Source organism: Mesoplodon densirostris, chromosome 2 (assembly GCF_025265405.1).
Source record: "Mesoplodon densirostris isolate mMesDen1 chromosome 2, mMesDen1 primary haplotype, whole genome shotgun sequence".
Taxonomy (NCBI): domain Eukaryota; kingdom Metazoa; phylum Chordata; class Mammalia; order Artiodactyla; family Ziphiidae; genus Mesoplodon; species Mesoplodon densirostris.
Genome location: NC_082662.1, coordinates 180359248 through 180372230, shown reverse-complemented (window position 1 = coordinate 180372230; position 12983 = coordinate 180359248).

The following is a 12983-nucleotide window of genomic DNA, read 5'->3' as shown; positions in this document are numbered from 1 at the left end:
TCCAAGAATCAGGCAAGAAGCAAGAATCAGAGGAGGAGGAGAGGGAGGAAGAAGAAGAGGAGGAAGAGGAGAGGGAGGAGATGGGGAGGAGAGGGAGGAGGAAGAGGAGGAGGAGGAAGAGGAGGATAGGGAGGAAGAGGAAGAGGAGGAGGAAGAGGAGGAGAGGGAAGAGGAGGAGGAGGGAGAGGACGAGGAGGAGGAGGAAGAGGAGGAGGAGGAGGATAGGGAGGAAGAGGAAGAGGAGGAGGAAGAGGAGAGGGAAGAGGAGGAGGAGGAGGAGAGGGAGGAAAAGGAAGAGGAGGAGGAAGAGGAGGAGAGGGAAGAGGAGGAGGAGGGAGAGGACGAGGAGGAGGAGGAAGAGGAGGAGGAGGAGGAGGATAGGGAGGAAGAGGAGGAGGAAGAGGAGGAGAGGGAAGAGGAGGAGGAGGAGGAGAGGGAGGAAGAAGAAGAGGAGGAAGAGGAGAGGGAGGAGATGGGGAGGAGAGGGAGGAGGAAGAGGAGGAGGAAGAGGAGGAGGAAGAGGAGGAGGAGGAAGAGGAGGATAGGGAGGAAGAGGAGGAGGAGGGAGGAAGAGGAAGAGAAGGAGGAGGAGGAGAGGGAGCAAAAGAATGAAAGCAAAGCACTTGCTCAAGTGCAAATCATCCTCCAATGTGTAGGTCAAGTTCCACCTTCCCCACAATATTTTCTCTGACATCTCCTCCTGAAAATAAACTTTCCCTCTTCTGAGCTTTCATGGTTTTTATTTTGTATTGTTTAGGATATATTATTGCTGTACATGACTGCCTTTCTCTGCTAGATGGGAAAACATAGGTTATATATGTTCATCTATTTTCTAGAATAATAGCATAGCTACATTAACTCAATAAATATCCAGGGCCTATATTTTGATTAATGAAGTAAAATTATAAATAGGATAAATAGAATAATGGAATGTCTTATAATTTATCAAATCCTAACATCCCTCAAGCTCTCCCTGCCCCCTGTAATATGCTTTTTCCGTTGCTGAGACTTTCTGACTTTCTTCTCTCAGGTATATCTCCATCCTCCTCTATCGTTAACGATGTGTCTGCATTCTTTTAAGTCGTTCTATATTTTTCCTTGTGTTATATTGATTTTATACCAATATGGGATATAAAACATTTGCACATAACATGGATCTATACAGTATATTATTAGCTAAATTTACATTCTCTTTCTGTGTTTTGTTTGTTTGTTTTTAACCCCCTGGGTTACATTCAAGCAATGTGAAGATGGATTCATCCAGTGAATTGAATGAGGAACATTTTCCTTCCCCTAGAAGGATGACACTAATTAAAGTCATAGCTTTTTTACTGATGGCTTTTTAATCATCCTTATGTTTATTTAGAGATTTTCCCTAATGAATAGAAACAAAGGAAATAATTTTCAGATTGTCAAATAACAGTAATGGTTTCAAGCACTCTGTTTAGTGCTTCCTACATATATTTACCATTTTCTGTGTATACCCATGTACTATTTTAACAGTTAAGTTTTTAGAATGGTAGGTTGCCCCCTTCCCCAAATAAAATCAACTAATTTCAATTTGCCTTCTAACTAGAAACAACTGTTAATAATGTGGAAATTTAATGAACACAAGGCAAGAATCTTTCACCAAAACTATTTCCATTACATTCGCATAATATTCTTTAAAAACTACTGCATTTCAGAGTTCTTTGGTAAGGGAGGAAACAAGTCATCATAATTTCATGCAGTCACGCTGTTTTTCTAAATAGTTTGTGACTGTGACAGTTCAATTTTAATCCAGCTAGCTGTTTACATTATATTAATGTGAAAAACCCAAACTACAAATTTGCAAGCTCTTCATGCTGAAATAATGTCTGTCCTTAAATAGCTTATTTCTTGATCCACCAGCAAAGTAATTTTAATCAGTTTATTGCCTACATCAATGTTCATTAGCAGCAGGACAGAGATGGTTTTAGTAAGTACAGCAAACCTTTCTTCAGGCTGTTTTATGCATTGCTTCCTGGAACATTCTAAGAATTGAGCAATGAAAATCATGTCACAACATGGTCAGCCAGGGAGGGAAAGTGAGGGCTGAGGCATCTCACCAGGAACAGGAACTACTCTGGACATGACTGTGCAGATCCCACCGATGGGAAGCTTCTAGTGTCTGTGCTGCCTATTAGGAGGAGCAAACAGGTGTTACACTCTGTTTGCCTCATCCAGCAATTTAGATAAGGAGATACTTATCCTGAAAATAATTTGGATTCTCACAGGTACATTATTTTACTCTTTTAGCTGAAGGTGGGAACACATAAATGACATACACATGTGTGTGCACACACATGCAGGTAATTCAAATTACTTACCATCCTGTACTAAAGTTGTCCAGTTAATCAGTCTGTCTCCTGACTGGATGGTGGACTTAAGACACAGCTCTCATTTTGCACTGTTTTATCTCTAAACACAAGCTCTGTGCATAACAGAGAGTTGGGGATGAAAATACATTGGTAGATTTGAGATAAACTGAAAGCAGCAAGTCAGAGAGGGAAAATTTCCTTCCCTGGTGTTTAGAGAAATGATGCTCAAGAGCTTAACCAATGTTCTGTGGTCCTTGTCTCCAGGAATGTAGCACCAGCAGTAGACAGAGAGTTAGCCCCATCACCTCTGGTTTCTCATTGCATTACTTTTCTCTCCCTTCCTTTATGCTTACTAACTTTGTAGATGCTCTGGGCACCAAATATTTTCTTCATTTAAACATTTTAAAACAAATATGTAATGCCAATCCATTGTAATCTAATAGAAATGGGCATTTATCCAAATCTTAATATAAAAGAGCATCTTTACGTATGTTCCTTTAAGTTATAGCATGATGACTTAAGTAGGAGAACAAGGGCTGCATAAATCAAAGGTGGACCTGTTAATGGAAAATCGGGTTCACCTCTTGGTGGGTGTCAAGCCAATAGACATAACCAAGTGAAAGATTGGGAGAAGGAAGGATTTATTATTACTTGTAGCAGGTAAGGAGAGCACCGGGGACCATTCCCAAAGCAGTGTCTCCTGAACAGCAAAATTGGGGAAGGTTTAAGCTAAGGGCACATGCATATTCATGAAGGGGCTTGAATGGAAGAGAATTCAGCATAGATTTGGGGCAAAGGTTGACAGAATCCAAGCTTCAGTTGATTGAAGTCGGGAGGGTCCACATCTTCATTCTATCCTCCACCTGGGTGGGAGTCTTAGTTCCTGAAGAACTCAAAGATATATTATTATGTGTATCCTTTGAGGAGGAACTGGACTCCGCTTTATCACTGCACTAGTGTTTGACTACCTTTTCTCTGTTCCTCCATTCTTTTGTTGCATAAGATGATTCGTTGATTACTGAGACCTGTTCAAGAACAAGCATTGTGGTGAGGCTTAGGCCAAAATGGCTTCTCTTACGTCAAGAGAACCATGCCTGTTCTCTTTCTGCAGAGACTACCTAACCTATCTGCTTACAGACCTAGCCCCCCCAGACCAACATCTTGATTCTGGAGAACTTTATCCTATTCATCAAAACTCTGAGACTGCTTCTGCCTCAGTGCAGGGTTTCAATAATCAGAAAATGTATTGAATCATGTTTGTTGGCCTGCTTACCACGTAGGAAATGGTGTGGAAGATCAAATATATAGCTGAATACCTCAGATGCAGGAAAAAGAAATATTTCCCATCATTCAGTTTGCAGGAGCAAAAGTATGGTTAAGCTCAGAACTTAAAGAAGTAGTTTGGGGCTTCCCTGGTGGTGCAGTGGTTGCGAGTCCGCCTGCCAATGTGGGGGACACGGGTTCATGCCCCAGTCTGGGAAGATCCCACATGCCGCGGAGCGGCTGGGCCTGTGAGCCATGGCTGCTGAGCCTGCGCGTCCGGAGCCCATGCTCTGCAATGGGAGAGGCCACAACAGTGAGAGGCCCGTGTAATGCAAAAAAAAAAAGTAGCTTGACTTAAGAACCCAGACAAAACTTAAAAAGTTGTCATAAGCACTAAGTCACAATTTTAACACAACACAGCTTGGATTGCATATAAATAGGCTTCTTCTACTCCAGTGGAAAGGATATTGAACAAAGGATGTCTCAATTGCTTTTGCTGTCCTAAACCACCCAGAAATTTAGTGGCACTACACATTCTTTGTGTTATGCTCGCAAATGATGCGTCAGGAATTTGGATAGGATGCAGTAGGAATGGTAGGGATGGTTGTCGTACTTTAAGATGTCTGGGGATTTTGACGGAATGATTCAAGCCTGGGGGTCACCAGCAGCTTGAGGGCTAGAATCATCTGAATGGACATTCTTTTACTCACATATGTGGCAACTTGGCTGGAAAGATGAAATGGTGATGCCGAAAACCCGGCCTCTGTGCACTGGTGCCAAATCGAATCTCGGAGACAGAGTTGTGGGTGAAGTAGAAAAGAATAGTTTTATTTCTATGCCAAGCAAAGGGGGCCACAGTGGGCTTGTGCCTCTCAAAACTGTATGTCCCAACCCAGAGGGATTTGGTGAGGAGTTTTGTAGCAATGGTTCAGCATACAGCAGGGATGCTGATAAGGGTCAGGGTGTGTGCAAGGCCTGTGCTCCTTTAGTCTGGCCTCGGGTGGTCTCCTGATGAGCTTCTTGGTTATCAAACTGTGACCTTCTCTGGAATGAAGAATGCTAATGTCTTCCATTCGTTGGGGGTTTTAGTTCTGTAAAGGAGCTCAAAGATATTGTTCTGTGTATCTGTTGAGGCAGAACCAGGACCCTGCCCCAAGGCTGCACTATTGTTTCTTGGCTGCTCCTCCATTGTCTCTGCATCCCCTCCCTTCCCTGAGTAGCAGCTGTTTGAAAGGCTTCCATGCCCAGGAGCCCCACAGGTCCTGCTTGGTTTCAGAAATTCTCCTTAAATCTGAGGTATTCCATATAAATAAATTTATTTCAAAAGATAAGCTTCAAATCATGGATTGTGATACCAAAAGAACACCATGCATCAAGAAGAATAATACAACTTCCAGTGAGGAAATACGGCTTAATAACTTTATGTGCCATGCACTGTGTTCCTCATAATGAAGAAAGAGGATGACACAAAAGATCTTACTCTCATCTTGTTTAAAATAAGTAGAGGAAACAAGAATGCACACATGGAAAATTAATGCAACAAAGAAACTGGTATATGCAATGTCTTATGAGAAACATAGTAAAAAAGCTACAGAAGTACAAAAATAGGTATAAATTACCTTCAGAAAAAGGAATCAGGGAAGTCTTCCTTAATGGTAGTACTTGATCTGGCATTTGGTTTAGCAGTTAAGAATGAGTAATACTGGGCTTCCCTGGTGGCGCAGTGTTTGAGAGTCCGCCTGCCGATGCAGGGGACATGGGTTCATGCCCCGGTCAGGGAAGATCCCACATGCCGCAGAGCGGCTGGGCCCATAAGCCATGGCCGCTGAGCCTGCGCGTCCGGAGCCTGTGCTTCTCAACGGGAGAGGCCACAACAGTGAGAGGCCCGCATACCGGAAAAAAAAAAAAAAATGAGTAATACCAAGCTTGAGGATTTATTTTTCATCCTGAATGTGATCATTGTTTCAGTTTTGTTATACATTATGTTAAGAGGCTTCTTTGTCAGAACAAAATTTATGCATCAGGATGTTTTGGTTTTGATCTATGAGAGGATTCATTGTGTAACAGTTCTCAATTTGCATAACAAACCACCCCAATGTTAGTGAATTAAAAATACCTTTTCTTTACCTTAGTATTCTGTTGATTGGCTGTGTGCTTTTTCTTAGCTGGGCCAGCATGGGCTATGGGCTGAGCTGTCTCTTGTATTCATGGTCAGCTGGTTAAGTGGCTGGTGGCTGAATATGCAGGATGGCTTCACTCTGTCTAGTGACTGGCAGGCCATCAACCAGAGCACCTTGGTTCTCTTCCAACTGGTCACTTATTTATACCTGTAGGCTATTTTGACCTTATTCGAATGACGGTCTTAAGAAGGCAAGCACAAAAAGAGGGTGGCTTCACTGCACAAGTACATTTTGAGACTCTGCTTGCATCGTATTTGCTAATGTCTCCTTGGCCAAAGCAAGTCAATGGACAGACCAGAATTGAAGAGGTGGAGAAATAGACTTCACCCCTACATGTCACACTGAAAAGGGCAGGAGCATATAGATGGGAAGAATTTATGCAATTTCTGTAATGTTATCCCACATGATTGCTTGGAAAATAATTGCTGAATAGCAACTTGAAAACTTGGACCTGTGCAGGCTTTATATGCTTATATTTACTCTTGAAAATATAACTAAAAACTAATGAAGCTTTTAGAGGTATTGTGAAAAATAAATATGAGAAATCTTTCTATACAATAAATGGGATAACATGCTGTGTTTGTAAAAAAAAATCATATGAACACGGTTAAAATCACTTAGGGTTCTACCCTTACATGTATAAAATATAAAAACACAAATTAAAGACAAATATGATGATTAATATATTAATAATATATTAGTCACTTAAATTTTGTTGATTCTGCTGTCATGTGTCTATTAGAATCACATTCATGTATTGTTAAACAACTTACTTAAATATGACTTGTTATGTGTGAATTCTGGAAAGCCCTCTGCTCACTGTATTTTGACTTAATTTGGGCACCAGCATCTTGACACTGATCATCAGGTCTAGATGTCAGCGTTTAACATCTCATCAGGAGGTTATTTAACTTAATACTTGATGAAAGTAGCAGGAGGTTCTGTTGAAGGTGACAGAACCTAATCTATTAAAATTTCTTATTTCATAACACAGCTATATATGGCAAAACCCAGATATGCTGTATGTTCAATAAGTATCTCTAATTCTTCTGCTGAAGTGTGGCTATGGGAATAGGTCTCCTGTTCAGTCTGAACTCACTTACTGGTACCCCTTATTGCTCTTAACCCAACCCACTGCTCTAGCATGTGAGTTTATCTGCAAGATCAGTCAATTATTTTGCATGTGTCTGAGCACTCAATCAAAGTATGTTCTGTAAGAACTGAGTGTTGATTGTTTGCAGGCTATGAAAGAGTTTATTTCCTTCCACTGTGTTATGATAAATGTTGATGGTGGCCTCCCAGTGCTACGCCATGTATCTCAGTGCTCTACAAACCACACTTCCTCATGGTAAAAAGCTTTTAGCACATGTATATTTCTTCATTTTGAATTGTATATATGTTCTTTTTTTATATAAATTATTTTATTTTATTTTATTTTTTTGGCTGCATTGGGTCTTCGTTGTTGCACGCGGGCTTTCTCTAGTTGCGGCGAGCGGGGGCTGCTCTTCGTTGTGGTGCACGGGCTTCTCGTTGTGGTGGCTTCTCTTGTTGTGGAGCACAGGCTCTAGGCATGCAAGCTTCAGTAGTTGCGGTGCACGGGCTCAGTAGTTGTGGCTTGTGGGCTCTAGAGCTCAGGCTCAACAGTTGTGGTGCATGGGCTTAGTTGCTCCGCGGCATGTGGGATCTTCCCGGACGAGGGCTCAAACCCGTGTCCCCTGCATTGGCAGGCGGATTCTTAACCACTGCGCCATCAGGGAAGCCCTATATGTTCTTTTATTAGTTAATATTTCCAAGAACACTATGAGCTTGGAATGTGGCTCAGTAATTATGATTTTAGCTGTAAATTCATTTTCATCATAATCTTCTTGATTATTTTGTATGTTTTGACTTATTACTTGGCATCATTATTTTGCTACTATCCAATGAAAAGCTTATATTAGGTGCAGGAAAGTGAATTTGTTGCCATTTTTAAAGTTGTTTGTTAATAATTGAAACTATCTATTCTCCGTCATTTCTTTCCATGAATCTTTTCAAGCCTCACGTTCAGTTTTAGGACCAGTTTAGTTAGGACCATTCTGATGTGTTTGCAAAATTCATGAGAGTTTTTAAATCTTTGTAGGAATACAACTCCTACTTGGAATTTGAGTTGAAATTACAAAGAGAACCAACTATTATAGATGCTATTTTTTTAACACCTACCATATGCCTCATATATTTTATCTTGTTCAAGTCTAAGCTCAACCCTATGTAGCAAGAATTATTCACAATTTTACAAATGAGGAAATAGAATTTGCAAGTAAGTTGTTGACTGCATCAAAGTACACAAACTAGTAAGTACTGTAACAGAACTGGAATTCAAATCTGGATCTGTCTAAATAAGAAATTATTGTTCTTTACACTGACAGTGATTTGTGTAATGTCTTTAAACATCTTTCAGTAATATTATTTTCGATATCTTCATTCCCAGATACAGTTAGAAAAATGTGAGGTATTACAGGCTACCAAAAAAAAACAAAAAAAATAGCACCAACCCTTAGGAATTTGAATATCTTAGGAGGAGTCAGACAAATGAATATGGACGATAAGTGTAATATAATAAACATTATAAAGAGAGAAGTCCTAGGTACAATGTAAGCACCCAAGATTGGCATTTAATCCAAAAAAGACTTAGAAAATAGTCCAGGGAATATGGGCAGCAAGGCATTCCAAGCAGATGGTGGACATATGAGTTAGAATTAAAGCTGTTAGAGCACCACACAGAATTGGTCAACTTACATCACTCAGTAGGAGTCTAGAAACGGATTCAAGGTGAAGAGGGACAAAAGATAAGTTTGGAGAGAATAGAGGCCAGTTCGTAAAGAACCCTCTCGAGCATACTAAGGACATCAGATTTTATCTTGAATTGTAATGAAAGGTATTGAAGGATTCTGAGTAAGAAGTTACCTCATCAGATTATTTCTTTAAAAAGATTACTGTGTATCACTGTGAAGATTGTTATCAGGACAGGACCACATGTTAGGAGATATTTCCGAATAGCAAAAGTGGAATAAATTGAGGAGATAGAATTTTTAAAAAACTCAACCCTTTTTAGATATAAAAAGATAGGAATATATATAGAGCTAGAGAATACAGGGGAAGAATAGAACTTGGTTAGATTTTAAGATTGTTAAGGTATATGTTACATTTGAAGTGACTAAAAGATATTCAAACGTGGACAATATTTGAAGGAATAAATGTTCTGAGCTTCACAGAAAGTTTTGGATGTTATTAACCTATAAGTGGCATTTCAATTAAGTGGAGTAAGAGAAATCTATCAAGGAGTATTATTAAGTGCTTTCTATGTTCCGGGTACTATTTTAACTGCTTTATATGTATGTCCCAATTTAATTCTTATGACAAACTCAATACATTTACCGATAAAGAAATGGGACAGGGGCCTCCCTGGTGGCGCAAGTGGTTGAGAGTCCGCCTGCCGATGCAGGGGATACGGGTTCGTGCCCCGGTCTGGGAGGATCCCATATGCCGCGGAGCGGCTGGGCCTGTGAGCCATGGCCGCTGAGCCTGCGCGTCCGGAGCCTGCGCGTCCGGAGCCTGTGCTCCGCAACGGGGGAGGCCACAACAGTTAGAGGCCCGCATACCGCAAAAAAAAAAAAAAAAAAGAAATGGGACAATGAAGCTGATACTTATGTAGAGAAAAGCCATTGAGACAATGCTTTGCCTCTTTTCATACCTGGGTACATTTAGCTTTCTGGATATAATAAATATCATCACTCTCATGTAGAATTTGACCTGGGCTTAGCTTCTTGGGGGACTTAGAGTCTTCAGATAAAGCAATCAATTTATAAAAATTATGAAATTGGAAAAATATTTTAACCTGGAAGTCATAGTTAACGAGCAGTGTGTAGTTTTTCACTTGTTTTACTGTATTTTGTTAGTAATAAGATTTGTTCACAAGTTTTATAAATATATATCCACTTATTGAGATATAGAAATGGATAGACAGGTTAATAAGTTTTAACATGATAAATATAGTTGTTTTTACTCTGTCATTATTATAACCTCTTAGAATCTAAGGGGTATAATTCCTGTCACTAAACTCTCCTGATATGTGGTTCACCAAACACGTACAATTATAGAGTTAATGGGAAAGAGGAGAGAAAGCAAGTGGCAAAGGTCGATGATAGAAGCCCATTTAAAACGAATAGATGTCACAAGTGAGGGGTATAAAATTAGAGATAAAAGCAACAGAATATCAGACTCTGTAGCTCTACAGAGATAAATTTCCTCTTAAAATAGAATTATCCCATGGTAACAGAGAAGTGAGTGCTATAGCCCTATAGTTCTCAACCAGAGGTGATGTGGTCCATGGGGATATTTATCAGTGTCTGGAGACATCTCTGATTGTCATGGCTAGGTGTGGGGGTACTACTGATATCTACAGGTAGGCTCCAGAGATGCAGACAAACATCCTGCAGTTCGCAGGACAATTCCCTTCAAATATTATCCCATCCCAAATGTCAGTCGTTCTGCTGTTTAGAAACCCTACTGTTGCCCAGAAGTTCAATTTGGGGGAATTCCCTGGAGGTCCAGTGATTAGGACTTGACGCTTTCACTGTGGTGGCCTGGTGGCCTGGGTTCAATCACGGGTGGGAGAACTAGGATCCCGCAAACCACGTGGTACAGCCAAAAAATAATAAAATAATAATAATAATAATTTGAATAAAGATTCAGTCCAAAATAAATAACTGACTGTCATCAAAAACTTTGCAGCCAGAAAATGTAGTTGCTTTTGAAAGTCTATCTTAATCCTTTGTGAACCATTCCACAAAAAAGAAAAAAGATTATTAGAAACCAGTAGAAACCTAACCATGGGGTGATATACTGATAGTGAAAATAGTTTCTGCCTGCAACAAAATTATTGTATTATTTTGTTGTCAGAATTGTTACTAAGTTTGTAGAAGTCAGGAATTATTCATATTTTCTTTTATTAAGGAATAAAATGATCACAGGGACTGAAATTCAATAAGTGGAGCAGCATGTGTATGAGACCATAAGTGCAGTAAACTTACTTACAAATCAATAAAGTAATTATATGCAGAACGGTTTCATTCCTGTTTTTCTTCCAGAGTCCAGCTAATTATTTCTAATTGGAAATTATCCATTTCCCCTCCCCAGTCCCTTTGACAAAAAACCCAAACTAATTTTGCAGGAGACCACCATTTATTTGTATGAATGGCATGTTTCTCTGCAGACTGCAAATAATAGGGAGATGAACAGAAGGATGATTATTTTTGTATCTAGTTATTAGATTATTGTTATCTAGTTATTAGATTATTGTAAGTGGTAGTGAAACAGGTGTTCCTGGGATGGAAGCTTTAGGCTGAGGGAGTGATTGCTGCTGAAAAAGGAAGCCCACAGTGAAGTATAAATACACCTGGCTCTTCAGGAAGGACCACTGTGGTATAACAATGAAACGGTCTAGGTGCCAAGATGGGTGGGGATGGTGGGGGGGCTCGAGGTATGCAGGGAAACAACATTCAGAAAACAGAGTTGCAGTGTTTCTTTCCAATCTTTAATCTCCTTTATTGAAAGCAAAACTGCAGAGATTGGAATCCCCTAAGTATATTCTTCACTTTAAGAGACTGATCTATGACAATATTAAAATAGTGAGTTTTCCCATATGTTTATCTGTCTGTCATCAGTCTATCCATCATCAGTTCATCCATCTATTTTTGCTTTTATCCACACAAATGGGAAACTGTGCAATCACTTCCAGAGTCATTTTTTCTCTTGAATTCTGGCAAGTAGAGAATTTTATTTATTTTTGGTATGGCTCTGCACTTTGGTTGTCTTACATTTCATCAAGCTTATAAGGAAGGGAGGTTTATGTGACTAGGGAAATACAGAGCTATCTTCTTTGTTTGACACAGTGGGAAAAATAATCTGAAGTGATTTCTTTAGAAAAAAATCAAAATTATAGTCTTTTCAAGTGATACTTTTGTTTTTGTTTGTTTATTTCAGCACATTCATATATTCACTTCTAGACCTTCACATATGGCCTTTATTATTTACTTATTTTTATTGACGTATAATTGATTTACAATGTTGTATTAGTTTCAGGTGTACAGCAAAGTGATTCAGTTATACATATACATATATTCATTCTGTTTCATGTTCTTTTCTCATATAGGTTATCACAGAATATTGAGTAGAGTTCCCTGTGCTATACCATAGGCCCTTGTTGTTAACTTTCTTTTATATAGTTAGTTTGTGTATGTTAATCCCAAGCTCCTGATTTATCCTTACCCTCCCCTGCCCTGCCCCATGCATCCCCATTGGTAACCATAAATTTGTTTTCGATATATGTAAATCTGTTTCTCTTTTGTAAATAAGGTCATTTGTGGCATTTTAAAAAAAATTACATTCCACGTATGAATGATATCATGATATTTGTCTTTCTTCATCTGGCTTACTTCACTTAGTATGATAATCCCTAGGTCGATCCATGTTGCTGCAAATGGCATTATTTCATTCTTTTTTTGACTGAGTAGTATTTCATTGTATACATATACCATATCTTCTTTGTCCATCTGTCGATAGACATTATTTTGCTTCTGTGTCTTGAATGTTTTTAATTAAGCGTATTTATACTTTCTAACATAATAGCAACTAAGAATTAAGCACTTCTTTAATGATTAAGATCATGGAGTATTTTACATAATCTATACCAAAAATTTTTGCTGTACTTTGGATGCTTGGAGTCAAATCTTCTACGACTGTTGCTGTTGATGTAGATTTGGCTCTGATAATTGAGTTTAAATCTATGTATTCATTGTTTTGCAAAATGAAAAACAGAATTAGAAACCAGAACAAGCTTTATTTGTTCAGAATGGGTGCTTAATTTCATATTTATCTTCATACTAGGAAATATTTTGAATGAGGGGCCAATGAACTTTGAAGTTTGAAAGAACAAGCATTCATGAACAGCTTGGCTTTTGTTGCTAAGCTTTGAGGAGTGTTGGATATTCATTTCAGTAGTCCTTCTAGTCTCTTCCAAGACAAGGCTATGTTCTAGAGCCTTGAGGAAAATGAAAATAACCTTTCATAAAATATATATTACTGTAACATCCCTTTGGCAACTGCAATATTTCTCTTCTTCCAAGATAACTAAAATCCTAAAATACAGATTAAAACACAAAGA